The sequence below is a fragment of the Pecten maximus genome, chromosome 2 (genome assembly GCF_902652985.1).
Source record: "Pecten maximus chromosome 2, xPecMax1.1, whole genome shotgun sequence".
Classification (NCBI taxonomy): Eukaryota; Metazoa; Mollusca; class Bivalvia; order Pectinida; family Pectinidae; genus Pecten; species Pecten maximus.
The window spans coordinates 14,926,046-14,941,698 of NC_047016.1; the positions used below are offsets into that span (position 1 = coordinate 14,926,046).

General features: G+C 35.8%; 2 protein-coding genes across 4 annotated transcripts in view; one reads left to right on the plus strand and one right to left on the minus strand.

Annotated features, from left to right (window-relative positions):
- The window catches only part of LOC117319019 (glycosaminoglycan xylosylkinase-like), a 65,465-nt gene that overhangs the window by 42,408 nt on the left and 7,404 nt on the right, over positions 1-15,653 (minus strand). The window lies entirely within an intron of this gene.
- LOC117318987 (potassium channel subfamily T member 2-like) overlaps positions 1-15,653 on the plus strand; it is a 203,242-nt gene that overhangs the window by 20,272 nt on the left and 167,317 nt on the right. The window lies entirely within an intron of this gene.

Below are 15,653 nucleotides of genomic sequence, written 5' to 3' on the forward strand. Positions count from 1 at the left end.
AAATATAAACATTAAGTCTAAATTTTCAGCTGTTCTCATGACTGCATTAATTTCTCATTACCATTATTCGTTATTAGTCCCCTTCTTGGGAAAGGTACATGTATACATACAGTATACTGTACAGAAATAGTCATAAGTAACAAGAAAGTTTGATAGCGCTACAGAAGATTAATTCCTTTAGTGATTTTGAGCAAACTTCACACAATTACCAGTATAAAGGACCATCCTATCTCGAAAAAGATTGAGTTTCAGAGATGTTGGGTCAAGGTCAACATCACCATTACTTTTTTTTAGAAAATCCTTCTCAGCACTCTAGTATACATAATCTTCATTCCCTGATTTAAATCAAACTTCATACACTTACAAAGGACTATATAATATCTCAGACAAGTTTTAGGGTTGTTGAGTCAAGGACACTATTCTATTTTATTTTTTTAGAAAATCCTCTCTCAATACTTTAGGTCAAAGGTCACCAATACGATTTTTAGAAAATCATTGTCAGTGCTCTAGAGGATTCATTCTATTTTATTGAACAAATATCAGTAAAGGATCATTATATATAGCGAATGGGGTCAATGAGGTCATGTATTGCTTATATAACACATATATATAAATACAGAGAACACACATTGATATAACGGTAGCATGATATTTATTTTATCTACACCTCATCAATGGTTCTGTGTCATAATTTCACATCCTGATGCAAAAACAAAATAGTTATTTCCCACAATGTAAGCAGTACAATATACCTTTCCAATAACTAATAGAGTATTAAGTTGTCCTTCATCTCCAAACACAGAAAACTTTTGGGGGACATTCAGCCTCTAAAGCTACAGGATAATGCTGTAGATGTTTAGATTATGATATAGATGTCTTATGTGAAACATTTGTAGCAGGAATGAGAAATGGTATTTATAAGTAAATATAAAGAAATATCCATCAAGAAAAATTGAAGCCAGAAAAATTAATAAGCAAAGTGAAACATTAATACATACTTCAGAAACAAGACACCCACAGGGGCCTTCATCTGGATATTTAAGCAGATACACTTTATTTAAGCTGTAACATGTTGTTTTTGAAAGGTTTGTTGATCACATTTGCAGTAAGGCTTTATAATATCATGCTCAGCCATAAGTTTGATAGCCTTTTCATCAATAAGATGTGGTGGTCACATATTGTGAATAAAGTGAGATACCAGTATGAATAATTGAAGCAGAAAAAAATACAAAGCTACATAGCATTGTCATTGACTTAATAGCATGTGAATATCAACTACCTTTAAGTAGTGAATAAAGGCAAGACATTTAGTAGAATCAACAGCATTATGTAAAGTACCACAAAATAATGCCATGATACCAGCAGCAGCAGCAATGATGTTGTATTTATCACTTCTAGTACAGTACAATAAAACCCTGTGTAAAATAGATTTTCTGATAAAGGGAAAGCCAAATGGATTAGATTTGAACCTTATTGACATAATAGATCGGTGTTATGACCATGGCCTGTTTATTTGAGTAAAAACATTGTTCTGCACCATGACCTGGTTACTCGGTAGACAATATACATTGTCTTCACTGCCCTCTATTGTAAGGTAACTGCCCTGTAAATACTACTAGTTAGACTGAATCAATCAATGAAGGCTGTTACAGAACTGTAATGCTATTACAGCTATATAATAATGGACTATCCATTTAGACATATCTACGCTGACTCTTTGAGCAGCAAGCATGCACCCAACTACAGGAATGTCCTACTGGAGTATGTCTACTCCGCCAGTTAACTAGTAGGTATAGTATTAATAAAACAACAGAGACTGCCACATAGTGTTTAATCAGACAAATTAAATCCTCTCTTTGTGTAGCTAATTAATTGAATGCTACATTTAAGTAATATTAACAGCTCTGCTGCCAAAGCAGATTCTCCCTTTAATGAGCAGTTCATACCTGATAAAGCCTTGTAATATTGTCTTAATCAGCAGTTCATACCTGATAAAGCATTGTAATATTGTCTTAATGAGCAGTTCATACCTGATAAAGCCTTGTAATATTGTCTTAATGAGCAGTTCATACCTGATAAAGCATTGTAATATTGTCTTAATGAGCAGTTCATACCTGATAAAGCCTTGTAATATTGTCTTAATGAGCAGTTCATACCTGATAAAGCATTGTAATATTGTCTATGTCAATCCTCGTCAGCAAAAAGCATATTTATGGAAATAAACCTTTTATCTAAAGTCTATCTACTGCTACGACCACTACTACTGTATGATGTTTAAGGGATTAGATCTTGGATATTTTTATTTAAAATTGATTATTCCTCAAATGAATCAAATTGTTTCAATTAATTTTATATAAAACAAAACATTTTAATGGTCAATCAAAGTAAGTTGAGGTAGTATCTATCTAGAATATACTTTGTACTCAGCAATCTGTAATCTGGTGTCAATGATTTGTGTAAAATCGTACTAGTAATTTCTCTGTAATTGTACAAGAGGCCCAGAGGACCTGTATCACTCACCTGGATATGGCATTAAGTATGGGAAAACAGACTACATTTTTACTGAAGAAGGATTTTGAAGAATTTGCTTTATTTTCCATATTTTGCCTCACTCCTCAGGCCCCTGTGGGTCCAGGACCCATCACTTATATAAAATTGGTTTTCCTTCACGAAAGGAGTATTTCAGACAAAAGATGGACAAAATTCTTTTACTCATTCAGGAGAAGAATAGTTTAAACCAATTTGGTGCATATTTCCGATTTGGCCCCATCTGTCAGGCCCCTGTAGGGCCAGAACCCACCATTTATACAAAACTGGTTCCCATTCACCCATGGAAGCTTCAGACCAAATATTAACCTAATCCATTCATTCTTTCAGAAGGATTTTGACCTATTTGGTGCATATTTTCCCTGCTTGCCCTGCCCCTCAGGCCCCTGTGGGAGCCAGGCCCATCCTTTATACAAAACTGGGTTTTCTTCATACAAGGATACTCCAAACCAAATTTGGCTGAAATTTGCTCGGTGGTTCATGACTAATAGTTAAGTTGACGGGTAAAGGATGCCGCACCATTGCATGTGCTCAACAATCCTTCAGACCAGGTGAGCTAATAACATGACATTACATTCCTTGTTAGCTGTCCCTAGAACACCCACAAAAGTTTCCTTCAATGTAGCAAGTTCTCAAAATGTCAAGCAGGTTTCTCACAAAGAACCATTTACAAATGTATTTCTAAAAAAATACTCATACTCCAATACACATCAGAGGAAATCTGTCATCATGCAAGAATCTCTATCACTGAAGGCCCAGAAACAGACATGATTTCCCTAGCATATAATGATGCCTTTCCACTTGAGGAAACCACATGACAGCTAGAAATGTGACATTTATGGGTGCTTGCTGAATGATCAATTTCAAAGAAAGAAGTCATTATATGAATGATCATGTCTTCAAGGATTCACAATATCTGTCATCTAAAATGTCAATGTCAGGTGTCATTGTTTCCCATCGACAGATGTCATTGGTGTCCATCACCAGGTGTCATTGGTGTTCATCCTCAGGTGACATTGGTGTTCATCACCAGGTGTCCTTGGTGTCCATCACTAGGTGTCATTAATGTCCATCACCGGTGAGGTGTCATTAACGGTGTCCATCGCCAGGTGTCATTGGTGTCCATCGCCAGGTGTCATTGGTGTCCATCACCAGGTGTCATTGGTGTCCATCACCAGGTGTCATTAATATCCATCACCAGGTGTCATTGGTGTCCATCATCAGGTGTCATTGGTGTTCATCGCCAGGTGTCATTGGTGTCCATCATCAGGTGTCATTGGTGTCCATCACCAGGTGTCATTTATGTCCATCACCAGGTGTCCTTGGTGTCCATCACTAGGTGTCATTAATGTCCATCACCAGGTGTCATTAACGGTGTCCATCGCCAGGTGTCATTGGTGTCCATCATCAGGTGTCATTGGTGTTCATCGCCAGGTGTCATTGGTGTCCATCATCAGGTGTCATTGGTGTCCATCACCAGGTGTCATTTATGTCCATCACCAGGTGTCCTTGGTGTCCATCACTAGGTGTCATTAATGTCCATCACCAGGTGTCATTGGTGTCCATCGCCAGGTGTCATTGGTGTCCATCGCCAGGTGTCATTGGTGTCCATCGCCAGGTGTCATTGGTGTCCATCACCAGGTGTCATTAATGTCCATCACCAGGTGTCAATGGTGTCCATCATCAGGTGTCATTGGTGTTCATCACCAGGTGTCATTGGTGTCCATCACCAGGTGTCATTGGTGCTCATCACTAGGTAACATTGGTGTCCATCACCAGGTGTCATTAATGGTGTCCATTGTCAGGTATCATTGGTCTTCACCATCTAAGTAAGATGGCATTGCTTATCACCATCATGTGTCATTGGTATCCTTTGTTTGTGTGCCATTGTTTTTCAGATAATTTATATCATTAGGTTTAATTCTAATGTCCCTTACTCAACTTGTATGTTTGGCCTTTAATAGATATTCAGTGATGGTTCCTAGTTACAGATGTTATGACTTTTAAAGGATAATAAATCTTTCTACCAGTGCATATAAACATTTTACCCAGGTTCCTGGCTTCAGGTTGATGCTAATCATTAAACTCAAATAATCAATGATGATGTATGTTTTGATCTAACAGGCTGATGGTTTTCAAATGATATCCAAGGAAATACTGTTTCAAGGAAGGTTCTTCAGGTTGTTTTTTCCCCCCCACTGATTCGCGATTGGGCCTTTTGCCTCATTTTAGGAAGAAAAGTTTTGGGAGCAAACTGCAAATTTTGGAAACTTTGCTTAAAAAAGAAATAATTTTGGGAATGGGGCCCATTATCAGCACTAAAAAAACCAGGAAAAAACCTGTTCTTTTTTTTTTATCGATTTTCATTTTATTGTGGACAAATTTTACACATATTTAATGAGGTTGCTGCTTACTGAAGGTCTTTGTATTAATATCTTATGCATTTATCTTATGATGAATCAATGAAAATATAAATGAAAATAGCTAGATTTTCTCAAAGTTTTTTATGAAGTAGAGAATCAATATTTTATTCATCATAGTATTTATTTTTCTATATGAAAACAACGCTAACCATATTGTGTATGCTGTACAAACATTCACCATTATAAACTAAGGGATATTATAAATACAGCCAGTGTACCAAATCATCAAAACTGAGCTACTGTATTGACTTCCATTGGTTTTCTATAAATCATACCAAAGGCTGGTTTACTAGGTACGTATATACATTATTATAGATCTTCAGGTAATAACTGAATTGTTATATTGAAATAGATTTTAGTCATGTGTTTGTTTGATACTTAGGTACAAAGTGTTCTATAGGGACAGTATTTTAAGATACAAGAAAACCAAACTAACAGGTGAAAATCAAAACTGAAAATCCTATCAAAATCATGAGAAGAAATGCCCAGTGTTTTTTTTTATCACAGAGAACATTTCACACAAATCTATGTGTTTCATTTATGATCCTAACACAACAGTGTATTAGTTAGTTCCTGCTTATTCTCCAAGTAGTTCTGGCAGGTTATCTTCACCTGTCTCATCCTGGTGTTCATTTGACAGCACCAGTTGGGAATCCAGTCCCAGTTACATCACTTGTTACATCTTAAAGGTGTTAAGATATTGCTGAAATAAATTAAAATGACAGCCTTTTGTAATAGAATGATCCTCAGTAAATAGAGTCTGCAGATATAAATTGGACTTGACACATAAATAAATGCCATGTCTGACTGTATATACAGACAGCATGTAGCGCTGCAGACGATGCTGTGTAACACAACACTAGGACCATAGTTGTATCATGTAACAACTAACATTCAGTAATTATAACTATATACACAATACCTGGGAGAAGGCCTTAGTAAGTTGCAATAACTTGTGCCTAATCCCTTTTCCTTAATTGAAATTAAATATGTTTAAAGTAAAGTACACAATACCTAGAAATTTTACCCAATGAAATCATTTCCGTCGCATAAAGTTATGTTGAATTCAACAACAGAAGGTGCAGTAAATATCTATCCTGCTTAGAATATAAGGATATACAGTAATATATTTACATTTACACTGCAGCCCCACTATATAACTTTACCAAGCTCACTTGGAAGTTATGAGTCCATAACTTCCAAATCTTTATCATGACGTCATTATTATAGTGACGTCATAATTGTCACGTTGGCGATAACGAAAGATGGCTGTTGAAAAGGCTGTTCCATCTTTGACGATAATAAGTTGTACATTCATTATCAGAGTAAAATTCCTGGATATAGTCTTTCAAATTCGTTGTCAAATGTAAATATAAGCATTGAACTGCTTTCATTTGGAAGTTATGGGCTGATGAATGCCATCTGAACAAAGGCAAATTCAACATGAAGCACTAGCACGCTTCATTGAATTTGCCTTTGTCCAGTTGGCATTCATCAGCCCATAACTTCCAAATGAAAGCAGTTCAATGCTTAATAATTCAATAATATTATAATATATATGACAATTTTATCAAAATCTTCATGTTAATTTTTCACCTTCAAACAGATTACTTAAAACTTTACAAAGTTTTGAATTTACCAGTTCTTATGCATCGCATGTGCTATGACTATAATTATCATCCCTAGTGTCAAGATCCTTACATGGAAAAAGTTGAGATCCTCCTTCTATGCATAACCATAGCCAATTACTAGCCATGACACTTATACACTTCATTTCACTCCAAAGGTCCCAAGCTCTGATCGAACTTGAACAGGTTAGGCTCTCCGCCCAATTACTGTGAAACTGCTTGCTGATGGGCAAAAGATGAAAATCACACTCATTCTGCATAGGGGTGAGAGCAGCAGTCCCATGCACCCCTGGTAACATACAAGGTCCAAGAATCGTAATGGGAGAATTATTAAGATATACCAGTATATATACAATATATATAGATTTCAATTACATTTCTGTGCAAAACATCATTGGTCCTCTGACCTGCAAATTCTGAAATTGGTTGCTGTATAATGGGGGAAAAATACCTCTGCCAAAAGTAGTACCATAAATTGGGATATTTTGGTGTCAGGAAATTTTGACCTTTTTTTTTTTCCGCCAAAACTGGATGGTTTTAGTTTGGTGTATCTGAATTTGATGTTTCCATCAACCATGTGTCAAATTTTGGCGTATTCTGATGTTCATGTTGCAATAGTGCCATTGAGTCTGAGATCAAATGTATTTCCCATGGGAGTTGTTCATGAACATTGAAGTTTTCATCATGATCACACAGTGATTGCTTTTGAAGTTATGGCTGTTCACAGACCGGAAGATTTGTCATGACCCATACAGTTGACCAACCTATTTTGTTTCCTATACAAACATATGAACAAGTAATTAGTTATGACATCTATCCATTTACCCCTGGTACATATTCATTAATTTACAGTACATTTTATTTTTATTAAGTGTCAGTAAGCATACATGTTATGTTTTGGCCGATTGAATTTAGACAAAGAATCAATCAAAACCATGTGAATTTACCTGAGCCACATATGCAGTAACTCACATTTTCACAAACAGCAATAACATTCAAAATGAAAGTTTACAAGTACAATCATCATTTAAACACCAATTTTAGGAACCATACCTTTATTGAAGAATGAAAAAATGGCACATTTCATGCAAACACACTGATAAAAAGTCCTCTGTTGTTAGCCACAATACCTACTTTGTTTACTTTGTTTGGTATTATTATCAGGCAAGAAAAGGGTGCATCCTGATAATTTGGTATTTCAATACTGACAGTGTTATCTGGTTTTAATTTGGTGTGTTAAATTTTGATGCTTTCATATACTAGGTGCCAAATAAACCAAAATATAACCACCACCAAAATATCTCAATTTACAGTTATATTTTTTACGGTAATACAGTTAGCAACATTAATAAGTATTCCCACAGCCCCTTTTGCCTCTTGTATCATGCAACACCATTACTAAATTCTGTCTGAGATATGTGTGAGATATGATGATGAGGATCTGTGTTTTGTAATTACTGGTAGTGTTTTGTTGTGACAAAAAAGATCAGACGGCATGCTCGTTAGACTTGCTAACCTATGCACGATTTAATTATAATGATTGGTATTTTAACCCACCCACTTGTTATACATGCAGCATCATCGTATTTATAAGATTAACTACTTGTAGCTTCCATTGTGCTACTATACATCAGGGGACGATAACTTAATGATTGACTTAAATGGAGTAACACTAATCATATTAGCAGGTATTAATTACTTGATTAACACAAGCATGTTTAACTGTTAATGGTTAACCTGGGAGTTAAACAGGGCTGGCAGTCATGCTAATATGAGCTAACACTGCCGCTACCAATCAGGACTGTAACCTTGTTAAACAGTATGTCAAGGCTGTTCTTAAACCAGGAATAGTTCCAGTAAATAGTCAAATTGCGGTAGCTGAACTAATTCTGCTTTCCTGAATAACTTAAATAACTATTACGTTATAACTAAACTATAGGTGAAAGGCCAGTTTATCAGATGTAGTCTATATTTGGTACAGAAATGTGTGGGCTATACCCTAGCATTAGCTATAAAGTAAATCAAGGCCTATAAATAGGGACATATTGTGCTGTTTGTTTAACAACATCAACACTGTCAAAAAGTCTCCATGAAAACCTCACGTTCTGTATTTAGTTTTTTTCTCCTGTTACTTATGAACAGAAGGTTTCTTATTGTTTCTTTAATGGTGTTTCTTGGGGAAAGCAAATACTCTTATTGATTAGGCACTGCTAAGAGATTGGTTCATTTGAATTTGCATAAATCTCAGATGGTCAGATAAAAACCTCTAACTGGACATTATTACCCCCTGACCAGTAGGAATCTCTATATGGACCTTCATACCCCCTGACCAGTAGAAATCTCTATCTATACCTTATGTATTAAGTATCTTTACCCCCTGACCAGTAGGAATCTCTATCTGGACCTTTATACCCCCTGACCAGTAGGAATCTCTATCTGGACCTTTATACCCCCTGACCAGTAGGAATCTCTATCTGGACCTTTATACCCCCTGACCAGTAGGAATCTCTATCTTCACCTGTCCAATAAGAATCATTATCTAGAGCTTATGTATTATGGGGTAAGTATCTTTACCCCCTGGCCAGTTAAAACCTTTGGATATCTGGAAGTGATATATTGACCTAAAGATGTAGTGAAACTGACATGATAGAGAAGTATGTGCCAACTGAGAAACCCATCGCTGACATTAATACTTCATCTGTATTGATTTTTTTTACATCCAAAGATGTGGCTTAAGGCCCTGAAACCTGTCATGGAATCTGTTTCCCAGGCCAACTTTTGTTGCTGTTAATTGTCCAAATTGATGGTGTGATTTCACTTTGATGTGATGATTGGGACATTTGTTCGACAGGATGTCGTAAAAATTGATACAGAATGGTAAGAGACATTTGAGAGAAACAATCACAGGGTGGTTGGGTAAGGCAGCTGATAGTTTACTCATATTTGATTGAACATGAAACTGTATTGGGTCACTTGCCTGACTGTCATGGGGATATTGTCTGGGTACTCTGGTTTTCTCCAGCACTTTAATCTGTAGATTTTAAGATATATATTTACCTGGGAATGATACCTACTGTATTTCACTGCAAATAAGCCCTCTCCTCCACATAAGCCCTCTCTTCCAAATAAGCCCCCTACCACTTTTGACAATCTACAGGAATAGGGGAAGGAACAGTTTAGTTTTATCTGTCCTCAGATTCACATGTTTTCATCTGTACCCGTTATAATAATAGTTTAATGTTTTAATGTTTTAGTGGTAATCATATAAATGAATCCTACTATTTTTCTCCTTAACAGGTTTACATTAAAAGTTATATGATTTGTTTGTGTTCAGTATTTAAATATTCATAACTAATTAAGATTAAGACATTTATAATGCACTGCAATGTGCATAATTTTCTACATGGCAATCTTGTGCTTAGTTTGGACAAATTATAATCAATCATATTCAAGTTTTCGATAATAGATTCACTATGAATACTGTCTTTAATTTCCTATTGTCCTTATCCTTCTAACACATAAATATTTCTTTCTTGAGAGCTCCCATTCTGTTACTTTTATCTAATGTAACCTCTTTCGATTTGGACTTGTAATTCGGGGAACCCAAAATTTCCTGCCCCCAATTCATTATACAAAGTTGTATTATGTTTTGTGTATTTATTTCTGATGTAGATGCTAAGCTTGGGATCGCTCAAGCTTGGGGGTCACCCCATCTGAAGCAGTCTTAGCAGGGCCGGCTGCTATACCAGCTGCTTATACTCTGTGGCTTCAGATTGCTCCATTTATAAGGGGATCTCTCCTTTCATTATACAGTCATAGCTAAGCTTGTGATCACTCAAGTTATAAGGGGGCTGCATGCCCCACTAGTATCACTACTATATTAACTGTATAGGTGTATCTTTTCTAGTAGCAATTTAATTTAATTATGTAATATTGTAAGTTGTTTTGATGTAATTCAGCGTAAGAATGAGCAACCCCTAAGAATGCCAAAAGTTTGAGTGATTAAGCCTGAACAAGTATAGGTTCCATTCAATAAATTTTGAACATCATATACTGTTTTTTGTGTTGTGTATATATTCACATTTAGTTATTAAAATGTCTTGTTATGGCATTTACAGTGACATGAATGATACAGCTTTACAGACAAATATCATGGTCTATATATGTGCAATATGTTGACCATTTGCATGTCTATAATCTGTATCAGTCATTTTGACTATAAAGATCCTATTAAGACAGTCAAATGGTTATATATTTACATTTCCTACCATTCTAGCTATTCGATTATATTTAGAAAAAAAAAACAATTCTTGTTCCTGACAGTGTATTCCATTAGATGGATATGTGCCGTTTTGTTGGGTTTTTATTGTCAGTCTAGCTATGAGCTATGGTATTATCAGTCTGACAAATGCCACTTCTGTCTGGTAGATTGTGTACATATACATACTGCAATATTAATGTAAATATTTGTTAGGAGACTGACAAAAGACACACCAACAGTAATGGCATAATCTTATACTCAGAACAATGGAACTTCTTGGATAGTTATTTTACCTTACTGGTTTTATATCTATCTTTTTTCCTCCACCTCCAAAACCTGGCACATCCTTAAATGACCCTGGCTGTTAATAGGACGTTAAACAAAACAAACCAAACCAAACCAATCAAACAATATATATACATACATTATAGTTTATTTAACTATCAGCAAAAATGAAATTCATTTCAGCAGCTTATCGTTTTTCTATCTCTTAATTTTCATGGTGTATGGTATAATGAATTAGCATAATAAATGCAAGCCTATCAATATATCAATAAAAAATGTAACTGACTGTTATCTTTGCTAACATCTCTCCTAATCAAATGTAAAAGAAACATATGAAATGAAAGTCACTTTTCCACAAATTCCTAACCATTTGTGATAAAACATCAACTGTCTTAAAAGCTCTCTTAATGTCCCAGGTAGGCTTAAGCTTGCCTAATTGGAATGGACATGGTGTGCAGACTTTTGTGATAAGATTTTGTAAAGATGATTTGATGAATACCAATGAGACCAAGTATCAGTCAAAAAGGAACATTTAGCTTCAACAGGCTGAGAAGCAGCTCTGGATACAGTTGATTAGCACTCCTTACAGAATGTCAAGTGCCTTGAAAATGGTGGCTACAAAAAACTCATAAGGCACATGTCTTAAGGTATCTACATCATGTTATTGTTAGCAATATGTCTTACCATGAGACTACGGCTTGATAGCAATGTGTCTTTTGGTTTCTAAAGCTATATCAATATCTTTAAACAATATATGTATTAAGGATACAGCAGCTTAAGCAATATGTCTTCAGTGACCACAGCTTGATAGCAATATGTCTTACAGTAACCACAGCTTGATAGCAATATATCTGACAGTGACTACAGCTTGATAGCAATATATCTGACAGTGACTACAGCTTGATAGCAATATGTCTTTGGTGACTACAGCTTGATAGCAATGTGTCTTACAGTAACCACAGCTTGATAGCAATATGTCTGACAGTGACCACAGCTTGATAGCAATGTGTCTAACAGTAACCACAGCTTGATAGCAATGTGTCTTATAGTAACCACAGCTTGATAGCAATATGTCTTATAGTAACCACAGCTTGATAGCAATATGTCTTACAGTAACCACAACTTGATAGCAATATGTCTTACAGTGACCACAGCTTGATAGCAATATGTCTGACAGTGACCACAGCTTGATAGCAATTTGGATAACAGTGACTACGTCTTGATAGCAATGCGGCTTACATTGACCACAGCTTGATAGCAATATTTCTTCGGTGACCACAGCTTGATAGCAATATGTCTTCGGTGACCACAGCTTGATAGCAATGTGTCTTCGGTGACCACAGCTTGATAGCAATGTGTCTGACAGTGACCACAGCTTGATAGCAATATGTCTTCGGTGACCACAGCTTGATAGCAATGTGTCTTCGGTGACCACAGCTTGATAGCAATGTGTCTAACAGTAACCACAGCTTGATAGCAATGTGTCTTCAGTGACCACAGCTTGATAGCAATATGTCTTCGGTGACCACAGCTTGATAGCAATGTGTCTGACAGTGACCACAGCTTGATAGCAATATGTCTTCGGTGACCACAGCTTGATAGCAATGTGTCTTCGGTGACCACAGCTTGATAGCAATGTGTCTAACAGTAACCACAGCTTGATAGCAATGTGTCTTCAGTGACCACAGCTTGATAGCAATATGTCTTTGGTGACTACAGCTTGATAGCAATGTGGCTTACCATGACAACGGCTTGATAGCAATGTGTCTTACAGTGACTATGTCTTGATAGCAATGTGTCTTACAGTAACCACAGCTTGATAGCAATGTGTCTTACAGTAACCACAGCTTGATAGCAATGTGTCTTACAGTAACCACAGCTTGATAGCAATGTGGCTTACAGTAACCACAGCTTGATAGCAATGTGGCTTACAGTAAGTTAACCACAGCTTGATAGCAATGTGTCTTATTGATAGCAGTGTGGCTTACAGTAACCACAGCTTGATAGCAATGTGTCTTACAGTAACCACAGCTTGATATATATAGCAATGTGTCTTATCATTGCAGCATTTTTAACAATGTCTTATACAGTCACTACAGTTTGATAGCAATATGTCTCACAGTGACAATGGCTTGATAGAAATGTGTTTTACATTGCAGCTTGATAGCAATATGTCTTATGATGATTACAGCTTGTTAACAATCAAAATGTCTGACAGTGACTATAGGTTGATAGCAATATGTCTGACAGTGACTACAGGTTGATAGCAATATGTCTGACAGTGACTATAGCTTGATAGCAATATGTCTTACAGTAACCACAACTTGATAGCAATATGTCTGACAGTGACTACAGGTTGATAGCAATATGTCTGACAGTGACTATAGCTTGATAGCAATATGTCTTACAGTAACCACAACTTGATAGCAATATGTCTGACAGTGACTACAGGTTGATAGCAATATGTCTGACAGTGACTATAGCTTGATAGCAATATGTCTTACAGTAACCACAACTTGATAGCAATATGTCTGACAGTGACTACAGGTTGATAGCAATATGTCTGACAGTGACTATAGGTTGATAGCAATATGTCTGACAGTGACTACAGGTTGATAGCAATATGTCTGACAGTGACTATAGCTTGATAGCAATATGTCTTACAGTAACCACAACTTGATAGCAATATGTCTGACAGTGACTACAGGTTGATAGCAATATGTCTGACAGTGACTATAGCTTGATAGCAATATGTCTTAAAGTGACTACAGTTATAAAGCACCATGTCTTACAGTGACTATAGCTTGATAGCAATATGTCTTCTGAATAGCAATATACTTATGGTATAAATATTCTGAAGTTGCTCACATCAAACATTCCTTTAATGTACAAGTAAAAGTTCTGTGAATTCCTCTTTACAGACTCCAGTTTGTTGTAAATATTTTAATCATCTGTTTTAATTGCAAACATGTGTTGTTGTTTGACATAATATCCATGAATCTGTTAGTTGATTCAGGATATCACTTTACAGCAAGATAGATTACTTGTATAAATCACCAATTATAATCTCAGATTCATACATAAATATCTTTTAATATCTACAAAACCTATTATACAACAGGTACTTTAGGCTGCTGGTTATCCTATTATTCATATGGTACAGTGTCCTAGAAAATGATATCAAATTGTCATGGAGCAGAGAAAGAGAAAACTGCAGCTTTTATTTTCATATTGCAGGAAATGATTGACTTTAATGGAAATTTATAGATAACTTCAAACACTATCCTGGATACATGCAAGACTGGTCTATCTAAATGTCAGTCCTAAATTACACATAGTACACACTTATCTATCTCTCTTGGCCCCAATATAATGTTATACTGATACACGCATATCAATTAAACAAATGTCCATATCATCTCTAAATCATGCCCAAATTCATAAACAAACTTTCTGTATTTAAAGGTAACAAATTTAAATTCGTCTCTAAGATCATTTCTTGCTGTTTTCCACTTTATGTTCGTCTTTAACAATGGCAACATAAAGACTGGTCCCATTCTGACATCATTGTCAGTATGATATGGCAATATAACTGCCCAGTGGCCCCATTCATCGTTGTCAATATAATATGGCAATATAAAGACTGCTTTCATTCATCATTGTCAATATAATATGGCAATATAAAGACTGCTTCCATTCATCTTTGTCAATATGATATGGCAATTTCCAATATAAAGACTCGTTCTATTCATCGTTGTCAGTATCATATGGCAACATAAAGAATGATTCCATTGATCATTCTCCGTAAAATTTGGCAATATAAAGACTGGTTCCATTTCATCGTTGTTAATATAATATGGCATTATATAGACTGGTTTCATCATTTGAATGCATCAATTTAGGTCACAAGTTTATCAGTATTGTTTTTTACAACATAATTGGATATATATGACCACCTGGGATACATGTAGGTGGTTGAGGAGATCAATATCTGGTAACTTATAGTCTCCCAGCATCACAATTATATATATATACACTGTATATATAGTCCATATAAATTATGTTTTACATCACATCAATTTACAAAATCAATATTGTAAATTTATTTTGGAATAATGAATGCATAGTCATTGTCATTACAGAGGCATAGTGGTCTAGTGGTAGGACGCGAGGCTACATGACCGAAGGCTTGCTAGTTCGAGTCTGGCATGGGCAATGTGTATCCTTGAACGGGATACTTTACTCTGTTAATGTGTTCTAGTTGACTCAGCTGTACAAGTATGTGTAAGGGCAGTGCAAGAAATGTTGTGTGCAAGTTGTTAGCTCCTAAATGGCAGCTACAGCTATACACTCCTCAGGGAGTTGGGGAAGACATTGGCTGTTTGCTAAAGGCCCAATAACCACCCATCATAATTTGTGAACTGATTTGAGATGGCTACGATAATAATTTTTAAACTGCTTTCAGATGGCTACATTGCTGAGTTATAGCAGTATATAAATCTCCAAAAT